Source organism: Nipponia nippon, unplaced genomic scaffold, assembly GCF_047370975.1.
Source record: "Nipponia nippon isolate SJK-2023a ecotype South Korea unplaced genomic scaffold, ASM4737097v1 scaffold_1, whole genome shotgun sequence".
Taxonomy (NCBI): domain Eukaryota; kingdom Metazoa; phylum Chordata; class Aves; order Pelecaniformes; family Threskiornithidae; genus Nipponia; species Nipponia nippon.
In genome coordinates this window covers 110,451,010-110,465,867 of record NW_028262290.1, presented here as the reverse complement: position 1 = coordinate 110,465,867, position 14,858 = coordinate 110,451,010, and the positions used below count along the sequence as shown (strand labels likewise).

Sequence of the window (14,858 nt, the reverse complement as noted above, 5' to 3'; positions counted from 1 at the left end):
TGTAACACACTTAAAAGCATATATTCTATTTCTGGATTTTTCTCACTGGCAAAAAAAAGACCACAGAGGACTCCTGCCAGGACACTTGAGAAGGAAGTCATCATAAAGAGGCATTACAATAAGGTATTTCTTCTTATTTGCAAATAGTATGAAGAATGAAAATACCGTCCTGATTTTGTAAGAAGCACACCAGCACACACGAGGCAGAAGAACTAAATACTTTGGATGTTTTCCCACACTGCTGCAAAAGACAAAAATCTATAGGCCTCCTTCCTGCCACCATAATTCATCTGACTTCAATGGAAATCAGACCTGCTGTATATATTAAACCTGAAATTAACTATTCTCCCCCTATATTGTTTGGCTTTGATAAATTCCAGCCGTTGCTCCTAGCTGAGATGCGCAGATCTTGATTCTGCGAGCTGCTCTGCTCGCGTGGGCTCTTACGGCAGCCCGGAGCCCATTAAATTTGATTGGGTCCAAACGCACTGAGCTCTCTGCAGGAGCAGGGCTTTAGCAGCTCTTATAGCTAGTTATTGAGCCGTGGGTTCAAATCACGCTCAAAGTAATAATATTTTCCTTTAAAACAGGACACGTTCACAAGAAAATAAAATTGGAAGATATTTCTAATCTTCACATTCCACAACACAGACCAGACTGGTGGAGCCAAGAAATAAATGCTCAACAGTAAAGATGCCTTGAGCAGCAAAAAATGGAAGTAAAAAAGGACCCAGCAAAATATCTCAACAACTGTGGTGCACCAAATGAATATCTAAAGCCAGAGCTGTTTTATAAAAATTGTATGGTTTTAATGACAAAAATCTGTTAAAATTTACACTGCCTGTCAGTGCAAGGGTTTGGGAAGAGACTGCAAGCAGGTTAGTACCAACAGGCTCTTTGAGTTAAAATGTAACCATACATTACAGCAGCTTTGTATCATTTTATATTAGCAGAGACAAACCGCTTAATCCCATGAGCCAACTTATAACTATGAAAGGCTATAGCAAGGTAGAACAAGGAAAAGCTAAAAAGTACTCTTTTGATAAGATTTTGAAGTCTTCCAAACTCCCAGACTGATACAATGGGTCATCTATCTACACAGAAGGATTAGCAAAGTACTCGATCCCTTACAAAAAAGTTAAACCACTGCCTTCTTTTACTGAAAATCCTATGCTCCTAATGGGGAAAAATAGCAAGGTAAATGTCAGACAATTAAATGGGATCTGCTCTTCAGAGTGTATTAAACATATGGACAGTAACACTAAGCATGTAGACAGGACTTGCTGAACGATATGCACTTCATTTAGTTCAACCTCGGACCAGGTTTTGTAAAACCATGTGCTTTCTTCTGCTTTTAGTACTTTTTGAATGATTACAGCACAGCTAACACTGATCCACTTAAAATGAAAGAAAAGATATTCCTCAGCAGGATCTTCCTGTGTAGATCAATCAGTAAGTCTTTTTAATTTTTTTAAAGAGAGTCCTATGCTTACCACATAGACACATCCAAATTGCCCGTATGATAAAAATACCAATGCTTTGTCTGCAGAAAGAGACTGCTGAATAGCAGCGTTTTTTTTTCAATAAATGCACTTAGTGTCTCCTTACACATAATCTACAAAAGCTGCAGTTCAGATTAGGAGATAATGCCTGATCCACTTTTTGCAATGAAATGCACAAAAACCCCTAAGAAAGTCAGGAATGTAGTGACTTAAAAACACACAACACTTTTCACAGAAACTACAAAGAAAAATTATCTAAGTGATCAGCATTACCAAAATCTTTACTAGACGATGTATGTTTTAATGTTTGTTTCATCACAGAGGAGATCCTGGTAGAATTAATACAACATTGGTAGGTGACAGAAGCAGCGTTGTGTTAAAGCCATGACATCACGACTCAACTGGAGATGATATTTTGGGCACTTCCTTCCTAACATCTCTAAGAAACATTTCGAACAAGTTTCAGCACGTGCAACAGTTTATTGCTCCTCTGAGACCTCCCTCAGCTTTTTTCCACTGCTCAAGCATTTAGAATTTATCTTTCACATCCGCACTAGGCTTGGTCATCCCAACCACATCCTAGCAAAGCCGGACTTAGCAAAGGCCTGTCATGTTCGACGTTAGTCACCCTTGGTGCTCCAGGGAGCGGCAGCAGAGATACCTTCTTTCATCTCTCTCTTGCCACAGGATAACATTTTCTATTCTCTTGTATATACCATAGACAGTCTTGTGTTGTAGCTAGACTAGAGATGTATGTTTGAGCTGTTGGAATGAAAACTGTACAGGATCTCTTAGTAGAACATGGGAGTACCACCTAACGCGCTTAGAAAAGAGCCAAGGCCAATTATTTTTCTGCCCTGCATTCCATGCAGTAACTTTAATTGACTTGCAGTGAACTTACAGGTGCTTCTGGTAACTAAAAATCAATCCTAGATAGTCTGGTTTAACTCAAAGGTTCATCTCTTCTATATACCACCATGGCACCATCTGAATGGGACAACTTGTGCTGGCAGTCAGCCCCAGAAGTCTGCAGGAGCAAACCAAAGGGCAGTCCTGTATTGCTGTAACTCTCCCTCATCCAAAAACTATCAGAGTTGAAGCCTGGCGCCTACAGAATGCGATATGAAAATCACTTCTTTGTCCAGCCTTTTTTACTAACCGTAAGTGTCAGAATCCCCTTGGCAATTAATTTCCTGGCTGGTAATCCCTTGGCTCTGATCCACGCGGAGAAAGTGGCTGCACCGGAGGGAGGTGTGCAAGGCACATGCTCCGGCTTTGCAAAATGAAGTAGTCTCTTGATTTAAATGACAGTGGCCAAGCCTGAAAACTTCATATTTCCCCTGCATAACGAAGTAAGCTAAGACCACTGTTAAACACTCTTTAAGCTGAGTGTAATGTGGCAAATGGACAAATACTGCAGGTAACGTTTTCTTGGTTATCTGTGATAATATTGGAAATGGTTTAGGCACAAGAAAGATACGCAAAAACTACCCCAACAGTAGCGAGACACAGAAATATACATTGTATGATAATTAGCACTGATAACAGTTTAAAGGATAAAGCCTTAATTTTACTAACTTTGAGAAAAATTACACTAACAAAAAAACCCCACATACCCACAGTGTATTAAGCTTCCATATTCTCAGCTCTCGTACAGAGGTACAAAACTCTTTTAGTAATCCTGCCTAGTGCTGGTAACTGGCAAAACAATCTACAATGCACAGTTCAGAGCTACAGGAACGCCTCTCCCTAGCAGCCAGACCAGGTGGGCTTGATCAGTTTTGACATATATATTGTTTAAGTTTTCTGAGACAAAGGGACAGAGAAGCTGTGTGGGCATAATTCCCGTAAGGGGCCAAACTCTGGAAAACATTTTGACTAAGTTTCCGTCAGTTTTAGACAAAGGCTGTCACAGGAGGAAGAAAGTTGGTACAGTGCTCACATGTGCTGTGAAGAGAACAGTGAGATACTATCTTTTTAATTAATTCAGGCTGAAGTGATGCAGTCTTAACTGAAGCACTCCAGTCCTGGATTCCTCAAATTAGGAAGCATCAGAGCTAAGTAAATACAGGAAACCCACTTGTCCTTTGCACTCCAGAATGCTAAAAACACCCTACAAAACCATAGTGGATCTCCCTGGCTGCATCCCCTTTCTACATCGTCCTGACGTGGAGAGCCGTTGTGGTTTAACCCCAGCTGGCAACAAAGCCCCACACAGCCGCTCGCTCACTCCCCCCCGGTGGGATGCGGGGCAGAATCAGAAGAGTAAAAGTGAAAAAACTCGTGGATTGAGATAAAGACAGTTTAATAGGGAAAGCAAAAGCTGCGCGCACAAGCAAAGCAAAACAAGGAATTCATTCACTGCTTCCCATCAGCAGGCAGGTGTGCAGCCATCTCCAGGAAAGCAGGGCTCCATCATGCGTAACGGTTACGTGGGAAGACAAACGCCATCGCTCCAAATGTGCCCCCCTTCCTTCTTCTTCCCCCAGCTTTATATGCTGAGCATGACGGCATATGGTGTGGAATACCCCTTTGGTCAGTTGGGGTCAGCTGTCCCGGCTGTGTCCCCTCCCAGCTTCTTGTGCACCCCCAGACTACTCGCTGGTGGGGCGGTGTGAGAAGCAAAGACGACCTTGACTATGTGTAAGCACTGCTCAGCAGTAACTAAAACATCTCTGTACTATCAACACTGTTTTCAGCACAAATCTAAAACATAGCCCCATGCTAGCTACTATGAAGAAAATTAACTCTATCCCAGCCAAAACCAGCACAAGGGTCTAACCACGGGCGTACCTTAAGCAACGATCATAAATAAAATCAGAGCCAAGGGAATAAAGGAAGGAAAAAGGACAGTAGTAATTTTAGGTACAAATATTTGCGGAGCAAGCTCTTGCCCTCACTGAAAACACTCTGAAAAAGGTCCCTGAATTCAAGGTGTGTTGCCCTCATCTGGCAGAAATCACTGCTGGGGTAAGGTGCTAACTAAAAGCAAAGCTATGTTGTGCTTCTCTCTGAAAATTTAGTGAGTTCCTACCTGCCGCTGTGCTGCTGCTGTTCTTTCTTTTAGTGCTTTCTTGACACATGTAGGAGAGGATAAAAGCCTAATGGGTGCGAGTGTCAGCACAATATAAATTACTGCAAGGAAAAACTTGATGCATGGCTTGGGATCTGAAAGAGGAATGTCCACCATTGTTTGTGATTATGGATCACATCACAATCTAATAGCAATTTTTATTTAATCAATAATTTCCATGCTGAACAGACAGCCCTGTTACAGGGAATCGACAAGCAGGTACTGATAGCGACAAGGCTTGTTATTAATCTTTACCCTGCCAAGATATCAACCAAACTACTGTAAAAAAGCACCACCAAGATGGATTTAGAAGTAGGCCTTTCTTTTTCATTTTCTTTCTTTTCTGTCTCTCTTTTTCTCCTTTTCTTTCTCCTTCTCTTTCTCTCTCCCCCTCCCCCCTTTTTCCTTTGCCTTTCCTTTCTTTTTAGCTACACAGCCCCATTACCCTTTTCCCTTTCCAGGTATGTAATGTTTCATTCACTTCATATTCTAAGTTTATTTGAAAAACCTGGGGCTTGAATTACACAAAAAGGCAATTCATATTAAGCAATTTCACAAATCAGTGGGACCTAGCCCAGTGCTCAGTGTTAGCCATTATAGGCTAATAAATCATACTTTCTCTTTGAGATGTCAATCGCCAAAGTGCTTTGTAAAAATGTTGGCATCTGTAATTCAGCGAAGCCTTTTCATCTTGAAATAAGATGCTCCAGACTGATAACAAGAATAATCCTCTCTTGATCAAAAAAAAAAATCTGCATTTTACCAATTAAAGCTGCTGCCAGAAGCCAAACGGAGCAGCACTGAGACTCCACTGTAGTTTATCTCTGCTAAACACAAGGAGGGATACAGTTAGAGCTTTGTTTCATTTTCAGCTTGACTACTTTATCTCACGGAGAACTGCAGCATCTCAGCCCTGCAATACACGTAAGAATGGTATATGCAGACCTCATACCTACAGTGCAAGCCACCAGAGGACCCACTCCTGACAAAACCACCACCCATTCATTTTATAGATTAGGCACCCGACACCTTGAAGAAAAGTCACGCTCATGCAAAAGTTTAAGCACTGGAAAACACTAATTTGTTTCACCATGAGAAAAGGCTCATCTGCCTTTTTTTTTCTTTCTATTAAGAGGTTACACAAACAAAAGAGACTGCAAAAATGAATCCATGCAGCCCAGCCCTCTCAAAACCAAATGCAGAAGCTGCACTTGTGCCTGCATTTAGCTTGCCTGTCCCTGCCTCCGTTCGTGCGTGCTGATCTGCCACTTCTGTCTAAGAAACAGCACTTCCACATGCAATAGCTGAGCCAGCACTCATAAGTTTCTGTTCTTCCAGGCACCGGGTTTCTGTGGGCAAACCTTTTGGGTAGAATATGGGCAGCTAAGAGGGAGAACACGGCGCTTGTGACAAAGATACAAAGATGGGCTGCACCATGGATAAAATCCTATTCATCAAGAGACGACAAAAGGAGCGCGGAGACACGCCGCACCGAAGAGCGGACTCCAGAAGGTTTGAGGTAGATCCTCGTAGATCATTCCACTGGTTCACCGTAAAAACACAGGCTACATAACAGCAAATCAGTTAGTCAGCAGTAGCCAGGCAGGAAAAAGCTGCACAGAAACCGCAGCTCTGTCCAGGCAAATCCGCTTTGTACCAGCCCATTGCTCAGGACTGAAAGGTACCTGGAGTCAATGCGCAAGCCCAGCCTTCCCTGCAGCTTGGAGGCAGCAAAAAAAGCAGGCAGGGACTTCCCCTTTCTCCCTTCTCCACGATAGGCCTACAAGAGTCAGGAGCCAAAGAGCAAACACCCTGCAGCTTTACTCTTGCCAACGCATTTGTCGCTCAGTCAGTAGGGGCTCCCCTGGGACCTGGCTGGCAGCTTCTTATCCAACACTTCTCCCCAAAACCGGAAGTCACCTATGAAACATCACTAACCTGAAAGAGTTCACTAGCTGAACTCTCAGGCAAAATAAACACTTCAAATATATACATATATCCACAAACGACCTAAATAGTGCTTTGTGATTAAAAGCACGGACAGAGGCCAAATCCTGCTCCCTGCCACGCACAGCCCTTTCCTCTCAAGTCCTCACTTGCTACGATTTCAATCTAAATTGCTAGAGTAACTTTTCGGGGCATAGGTGGAGCACTGTTCATCCCTACCCACAACAGTGAAAAAGAAGTGCTATTTACACGACATGTCATAGTTTAGCAAGCTCTTTCAGGGACACCAATTCAAAGACATTGACTTTGGCAACTCATATGAACAGTAGCCGTAGCAGCAGCAGACTAACAACAAGTTTTCCTAATGCTGTGAAGGAAATGCTAATTACAGAGGAATTAAAATAAAAAAATGATTACATTTCTCTCTCTAAATCCCCTCTTAATACTTCACAGATTAGGGTGGATTTATTTTTTTGTAAACCTTTCTCTATCAAAAAAAGAAATCCCCACTTTATTTTTTTTTCCCCTTCTCCTCTGTGATTCATCAAAAGCCAGACCCTAGGCAGGGGAACTGCTGATGCGCTTGTGTAGCCGAGTGCTTAAGAGGACCTGAGCCAAAGCACAGCTGGCCTTTGGGTCAAGCCCAGAGTGAATAAGATCTCTTCACAAGGCAGCAGCACTGATGTTTAACACTGCTGGAAGGCAGAGGGCATCGCTGTGGCTGGCGCGGAGCAAAGATGTGCTGGGAAGGCAAACAGGAGCCGTGCCAGACGCCGAGGGCTACTGAGGCTACAGAACAGCAGTGAGGTCCGTCTGTGGTTACTTAACCTTAAAACCCGACAGCACTTACACAGTTACCTTTGAGGGGGGGTTAAAGACATGCTTCATTTAAACAAGTCTGTGTTAGGTACCCATATGGAAACAAAGGGAAAACCAACATGCACTTAGGGCCATAGATTTGCTTACTAGCTTTCCTATGTCATGCAATGAATTGCTGGCCTATAAATGATGCTACCGTTCTGGCACAGTTTAAAACTATGGGCTCAGCAGCCTATAATCCAGCACAATAAGGTGGTGCCGTAATTATAACTCAGCCTTTAAACAGGCAGTGAGGATGAGACTTCAAAATCTAAAAACTGCTGGACAGATGTTTCCCATGATTATTTGCTATAATATCTCCTCCCCCTTGTTCTGTCACAGCTACAAAGACGAAATATACTGAGGGGATGCACAAACTGGGAAAAAACCTTTCCATGGTACTTGCTTGCCTCTAAAACAACTCCCTGCCTTCTCCATTTTGTCCCAAGCCCCGGGCTTGTCTCACTTGAAGAATGATTTCTTTTGTCCACAGCATTGCTTCTCCAAATATGGATTAGGGTCCAGACACCACTGAGTAAAATTAAAATAAGATGAAATAGAACAAAACCACCAACAAAACCCCCTTTGCTGTTGTACGTAAAACATTCTCCGTTTGTCAGGAAAAAAATGATTACTATAATGGATTTCATGTTCTTATCTATTCCTTACTCTTTTCAATTTAAAGGAAACATTTCTGAACCTTTCAGGGCAGTGACTGTCACTGCCACGCACAATGAGCCTGCAAACAGGCTGAAGCTTCTCTGTGTTACCGTGCTAGAGCCAAATAGAACTATAATGAAAATGCACTGAGAACTGCCTCTGCAGAGAAGAATTAGAAAGTAAAGAAATCCCTGCACGTATTTGGAGATGCAGGCGAATTGGGATGTGTAATTACAACCCTTTGGGACTGTGAAGGGACTTGCTTCACATAGCTGGGACTTCACCTGGGTCACGACCAGTTGCAAGAACACCTCCAGTGCCCAGAGAAAAGAAATCGCTAATGCGCAGTGGATAACCTGCCTTTTGGGGCAGTTGTGTGTCATTGCCTCCTTTCAGGCGTAGATGCCTACCCACACAGCTGCGAGTCGCACCCTGTCTGCTTTGGCAGCTTGGGGCTGTCCGCTCATGGGGCAGTTTCTCCTCCTGCAAGTGGCGGGCAACGCGCGACTCTCGTGGTCATTTACAGCTCTACCACTGCAGCTATTACTCAGGGGAACTGCTCTAATCTGGCTTATTCTTCTGTTGCAGTTGGATCTTTTTTTTAGAGAAGAGAGCACTCTCCAGTCCTTACCTACCACTCTCCTATGGGAGAGGAGCTGACGAAGAAGACACAGGCCAAGGGCAGCAAGGTAGCAGAGGGAATGAGACTTTCAAAAGTCTATTGACTTTGAGTGTCTTTATTTCTGGCATCCAACATGACCCACTCCAAAGAGGTCTAGTCCTTCAGAAGGTGGTGCGCTCCTCACTTCCCGATCAGACACATTCTTAAGTGTTTTGAGGCGCACAGCATTGATTAAGGCACCCCATCTCACTACAGATGCTGCAAAACCTGAGATGAGGCAGGCTGTAGACAGCCCAGGTTTTATGTAGTTCTCCATGGATCGCTGGCCAATTTCTGTCAGGCGGGGCTGAATCCACCCTTTTCTGTAGGAGCGGAGGGCAAAAACCTTAAGAAACCCAACTCAGGGAACTTCATGTAATGGTTCTTCTGGGTAACCTCAGTGCACCGCCATTACCTTGGGAACACGTCGGTACCTGAGAAACACAAGAATCTTTCCTCTGGTGCGATAAGGGAGCATTACAGTAGCTGCCCCAGGGACTGCCGGGGGAGCGCTCCAGTCACCAAGGCTTTGCAAACAGGCAGGAAGACCTCAGCAAATGGAATCCTGAATGTAAGCCACTGCTGTCAGTTTAGGGCTTTTTGATCTCATCTAATCAAATGTAATAACAATGACAGAATTTTATTGCTGTACAATTAAGGAGAGAACACTAACAAAAAATAGCTCTACAGTTCTTCAAGCATGTTTTTGAATAAAAAATAATTATCATCAAGGCTACACAGCAAGGGGGATGAGAAATAGGCAGCACTGCGTTTTTCTGATTGCCATTGTATTAATATTTAACAATAACTTCAGTCATTTCCTTGAAGGATAATTTTCTTAAACAAACTTTTATCTTTAGTGTCTAACCCTTTTGCAATATTTTATTCTTAAACTGATTTCTGGGGGAAAAAAAAGACAAACCGCAACAAAAAGCAGATTTATAAAAATATACAATATCTTATTAGCTTCTGGGTGCTCAAGTGCATTTATCACATATTTAAAACAAACTTGAGCTCAGCTAAACCTAATTATAATATCTCGCTGGGCAGAGAAATTAATTAAACAGCTGAATGATAAAGACCCCAGCAGCAAACTGAGGCTTTAAAATAAATAAGATCCTTTTTTTTTTTTTTTTAAAAAAGAAGGGAAAGAAAGAAACCTATAATACACATGTTCAAACAGTAATGTAAGCACTCTTTTCAGGAGTGCAATGCACTGTAAATAAGACGACCCGGCAGGCGGACGCCGTGGTGGCTCTAGCGCGGCTCTCCAACTTTGTGATTTGCTAACGTGCAACACGCGCACCCCCTTTGCACCAACTTCAAATAACCCTGGGATCCCAGCAGTGCAGCTCAGCGACTGAACCAGAACAAGGGCAGAACTTGTCAGGATTTAAGAGCTTTCAGCAAAACCCTTCAATTGCAGCCGGTACCCTATTCCATAGAAGGATATCAATTATAGATAGTGACTTGCTTTAGCAAGGCAGTCGGTACTGTCAGACGCTAGATAGACAACCATGAAGAATCATGAATCTTTCTATTAACTGTAAGGGGGCGGGGGGGAGGAAAGGATGGATAGGTGCTATAAATAAGGCAGAGCGTCTGAATGGTTTAACACCTTGCCTTTTGGTGTGTGTATCATGAAAATTTAACCATGCTGAATTCTAAGTGGCACATATCGCTTGAAAATAAGAGCTCCCACACCAAAATCATTGTGGTGTCAAACCCTTCTGGGTGGGTCAATAACGATTCTTTTATGTAGCTTTTAAGTTATTTATTCATAGCAGCCCAGGTTCTGTTCATAAATTCAGTCAGAAAACATTGTCTCCTGGGGCCTAAGCACACTTTCACTAGCACCCACATTTTACACTAATAACAGCAGGACTTTGCTACAGAAAGTAATGCAGAAAAACGCCATCAAATGCTGACTATTGTGCCCAAGATTGCAGTTTTTGCTCTAAAGCTATACCACATATTAAGACATAGATTATGTTTGTATTTACCGTTTCATACATGCTATACCACACATCACATTGTAATGCAGATATTGCTAGAATCTGATTCGCCTACAGTTGACTTCAAAGTAAATCAGGTCCTATCATTCCCAAAAAGATAATAAAGCTATCCTCATGTGACAGAAAGACCACAATATACACAAATTCATATTTACCTCTTTCAAAACACATGCATACGTGCTTGTGTATACACTCTATACATGATGGGAGTAACAACATCTATAATGTGAACTATGTGCATTGTGTATTGTGGAAAAGCTCTCCTGAGCTCTGCTCAACCTGGCGCGACTAGAATTCACGCTGAGGTATCTAACCCTTTAGGAAACAAAACACAGCTAGAAACATACTTCCATCTTTCCCCTAAACACTGCAGTTCCTCTAAAATTCCAGTGCTTTGGGATGCAAGGCTTGGATAACAGTCTGTTCTGTGCCATTGGACGTTTTGGGTCTGATATCTTACTACTATGTATGGCTACAAACAGTAGCTTTATTCCCCTGAAAAAAACCCCCACATTCATTAAAAGACTTACTGCTAGCCTGCGTAGATCCTGAAAATTTAGTCTTAGCAGTAGGTATAAGAATGCTTTTTAGGTCTTTTTTCTGAAACTCTGCATTTTACAAATTTCCTCTTCCCAGCTGAACTTCCAAAGTCCAGGGAATCAGTTCAGAGAGTTGTACAGGTGAAAGAATACTCTAAATACTTCCAAGTCAAATACACAAATGCATTTTCCTTTCTACTGAATATATGCTACGTACCACGTGCTCAATGAAGTGGGTGACAGGGAAGGGGTTTCTTGCAATCCTTTGTGAAGGTTTACATAGCTCGCTCTTAGTTTCACTACGCAGTTCACTTGACTGTGAACCCATAGTATGGGCGAGTAGGTGTGTGCACACAATGTGATGCAGTATCACGTGTCATGCTGTACCACGTGTCGTGCTGTATCACACCCACCCAGCTTCTGAACACATGACTGTAGCTGTCTGCTCATGCTAATCATCCTTTCTGAGTGTCAGGGAAGCCGGTAGATTTTATCTGGATGAGTCTTGCCAGGGCAGTTTAAGCCTTTATTGCCTTTATCTATGCCAGTTGCCCCTGCCTTGATGATTACTACCCCACACTAGAGTCAACAAAACAGGATGGTTATCTCTATTTTTGATGTCCCAGATGGCAGTCCAGCATCTGATTTCAGATCCCACTTCAAACTCAGCTGGAGGAACTGAGGCTCTGCTGAGCCTGCCAGCGGGTTGGGAATCACCTGCAGAGCAGCGGTGTGTGCAGCCAGGGGAGGCAACGTGGCAGAGCTCTGCTGCAAGATCTGAAGGTTAGTATCTATTATCCTGCAAAGCCCTGACCTTGCTGGGAAGCATAGCGCGATGTTCATAATACATACATACATAATACACGCCTACCCGCACACAAGGTAGCTCAGGTACCTCCAGACACCACCAAACAGCCCAATCTACATGGCTCCGGAGTCACAGGGTGAAGACCTCATGCCCATATCGGGGCCATTCCTTCTCTTGTGTTTGAGCAGCGTCTGGCACCACGGGACTCTGGCCTTGACAAGGCCTCCAGCTGCTACTGCAGTGTAAATATTACCGAGTAAAGGATGTACTCACGCCACTGAGACACATACTCTTTCTCTGCCTAGTTCAGGTGCACACTTGCACACGCCAAGTCAGGAACTCATCCAGGGCAAAGACACTGAGGTAAGCACAAATTACGGCAATTTGTATCTACTTGGATTTAACCACAAGTATTTGGGTAGGAGGCATACATGAGCCACATCAGTGAGGAGATTTTCAAGGGCTGAACTGCTACTAAGGGACTTCATGCTTTCTGCCGGAGTCACGCACCTAAGCAAAACCAGGACTGCCCTCCCGCGAAGCCCTACCGAGACCTGGACTTCATTTCCCTAGCTGCTGCAGGTGTATATCCGAGGGCTGTGGCAATCAAGGGCAGACAAAATGTGGCAGAGACAGACCGGGGTGAAGGACCAGACTTTCAAACAGAGTTAGATGTCTAAAGCCCTTTGCAATTCTGGACAGAAATAACTTGCTCAAGTCCCCACAGCAGGGCTCTGTCAGAGCAGCAAAAGAAATCACAAACCAGGGCCCCATCACTGAGTCACGCTGACTCTTAGAGCATGATTTGCGCTACTTGAATGTGATGGTTGCGATGATGATGATGATGATTTTATTGTCTTCAGGATACCGAGTCAGGACTTGCACCTCATAATCTTAAATGCCATCATAACATATCTGAATCCTGAGCCCTGCCAAAAAGAACTCTTTGTATCATAGAAACATTTTTTATCTGCCTTCTTTATGTCTAGAGAAACCCATTTCAGATGTTGCCATTGTGCAGAAACATAAGAAATAAGCTTTTTTTCAGAGGAGTCTTGCTATCAACCCTTATAGTACAGTCAGATTCGCTACAAAAATCACACCAAAACCAACAAACGCATTTAAATAAAAAAAAACAAACAACCAAACTATCAAACTGTCAATTTAATTCACCTGAAACTACAAAACATTAGCTATTAGCTAACAGGCACAGTGGAATTCAATTAAATTTTATGTCCGAAACTTCAAAAAAACCTCTTCCTTTTTTTCATTACCAAGGGCACCTTTATTCTAAATTTCTCTTTTATTTCATATGTTTTGTTGTAAATTATTTATCATCATTGCTGGGATCATTTCTGAATATTGAGAAAGGTTTGCCAGGCATCATAAAGCTTCAGCCTTACAATTATTATCAGATATAAAGACTGCCTGTGCAGAGCCCCAAATGATGTCAATTGGTCTGTTTGCATGGAATCAATTGCCAGACCAACACTTGATCTTTTAAATGTGTCTAACCCTTTGCAGCAGCTGTTCGTATGGCATTTTTTCCCAAAAAGTTATTATGACACTGAAAGAGTCTTTCCTCACGTTTCATCGTGGCCTATTAAAACGTTAGGGTATTTTTTGTGCAAAATGTGTCCAAAGGATTCTTAAAAAATGTCAGATTTTTGCCACTATTTTAGTTTGTGATAGTCTTTCCTTTATTATTATTGTTACTGTTACTACTACTACCTAATAATACCAAGAAACTGAAAATATATCTTGATGAATAACTGCAACACCAAGAGGCTCTCACACTCCAGGAAGTAAAAGCTGGCATTGCTTTACTGAAGTCAGTTTGCAGCATCAGTTTACCATTTTGCATAGTGTTTTGAAATATATGGTGGGGTTTTTTTATTTATTTTGGGTGGACAAGTACTTTTTTCAACAAGCTGTTTCAGTAGTATTGGCCACATTATGCAATAGATTTTGCATGATCTCCAGGAAAGTATGAAACAGTTTTCTACAACAAATAGCATTCTGACACACTGATCATTTGCTGAAGATGCTCCTCTCTAATCTGTACTAGGAATTCCTTTTTTTTTTTTCAGAGTATTTAGATATGTTCTATGATGCCGGTAATTAAGAGCGGTGCTGCTAGCTAACGAGGTTGGAAATGGGGAGGGATAGTACTTGCCAGGTTATATTCTAGATTTTGATTGTTCATTTTCTAGCTTACAATACTACAAAACAGTAAAAATCATTTATTTTGGAGAAGTGGTAGAGTTGAAGAAAAAACAAGGCAGATACAACTAATATTTGGGTAGCATAAATAAGACCATACAGTTTGCTTTTGCTAAAAAGACTGAAATAACTCGTCTCCATGAATTTAGCCAAATAATCCACTTCAGTTTACACACAACAGTAAATTGATACCAAAAACCCCCTTAGGGAAGGGGAAGAATTCCCCTTGCCCATTTCTACTGTTACAGTCCCTTTTGGGAGAAAAAATCAAACTTAGCGAAAGGTTAATAATAATTCATGTCCAGCTTACTATTACTCAATAACTATCAAAGTCTCTAACTCAAAATAGCGTTTGCTGGCTTACAGGATCAGAGCCATTACAATCTCTATTGAAGACTTTATTGAATTTTACACTAAGCTTTAGCTGACTGAACAGGTCAAGCACTGTGGCTCCGAGTTTTCTTTATTCTCAGAAACTCATAAACCCCTCTCCACTTTGCAGCGCTGTTAGCTAAGAAACTTGACTCAGCACAGGGTCAGAGAACCCGACCCCCATGAAAAAGGTCACGTAG

The 14,858-nt window shown here is 42.3% G+C and overlaps 1 protein-coding gene across 4 annotated transcripts in view; it reads right to left on the bottom strand.

Annotated features, from left to right (window-relative positions):
- The window catches only part of GLI3 (GLI family zinc finger 3), a 211,004-nt gene that overhangs the window by 22,151 nt on the left and 173,995 nt on the right, over nt 1-14,858 (bottom strand). The gene's annotated exons all lie outside the window — the stretch shown is intronic.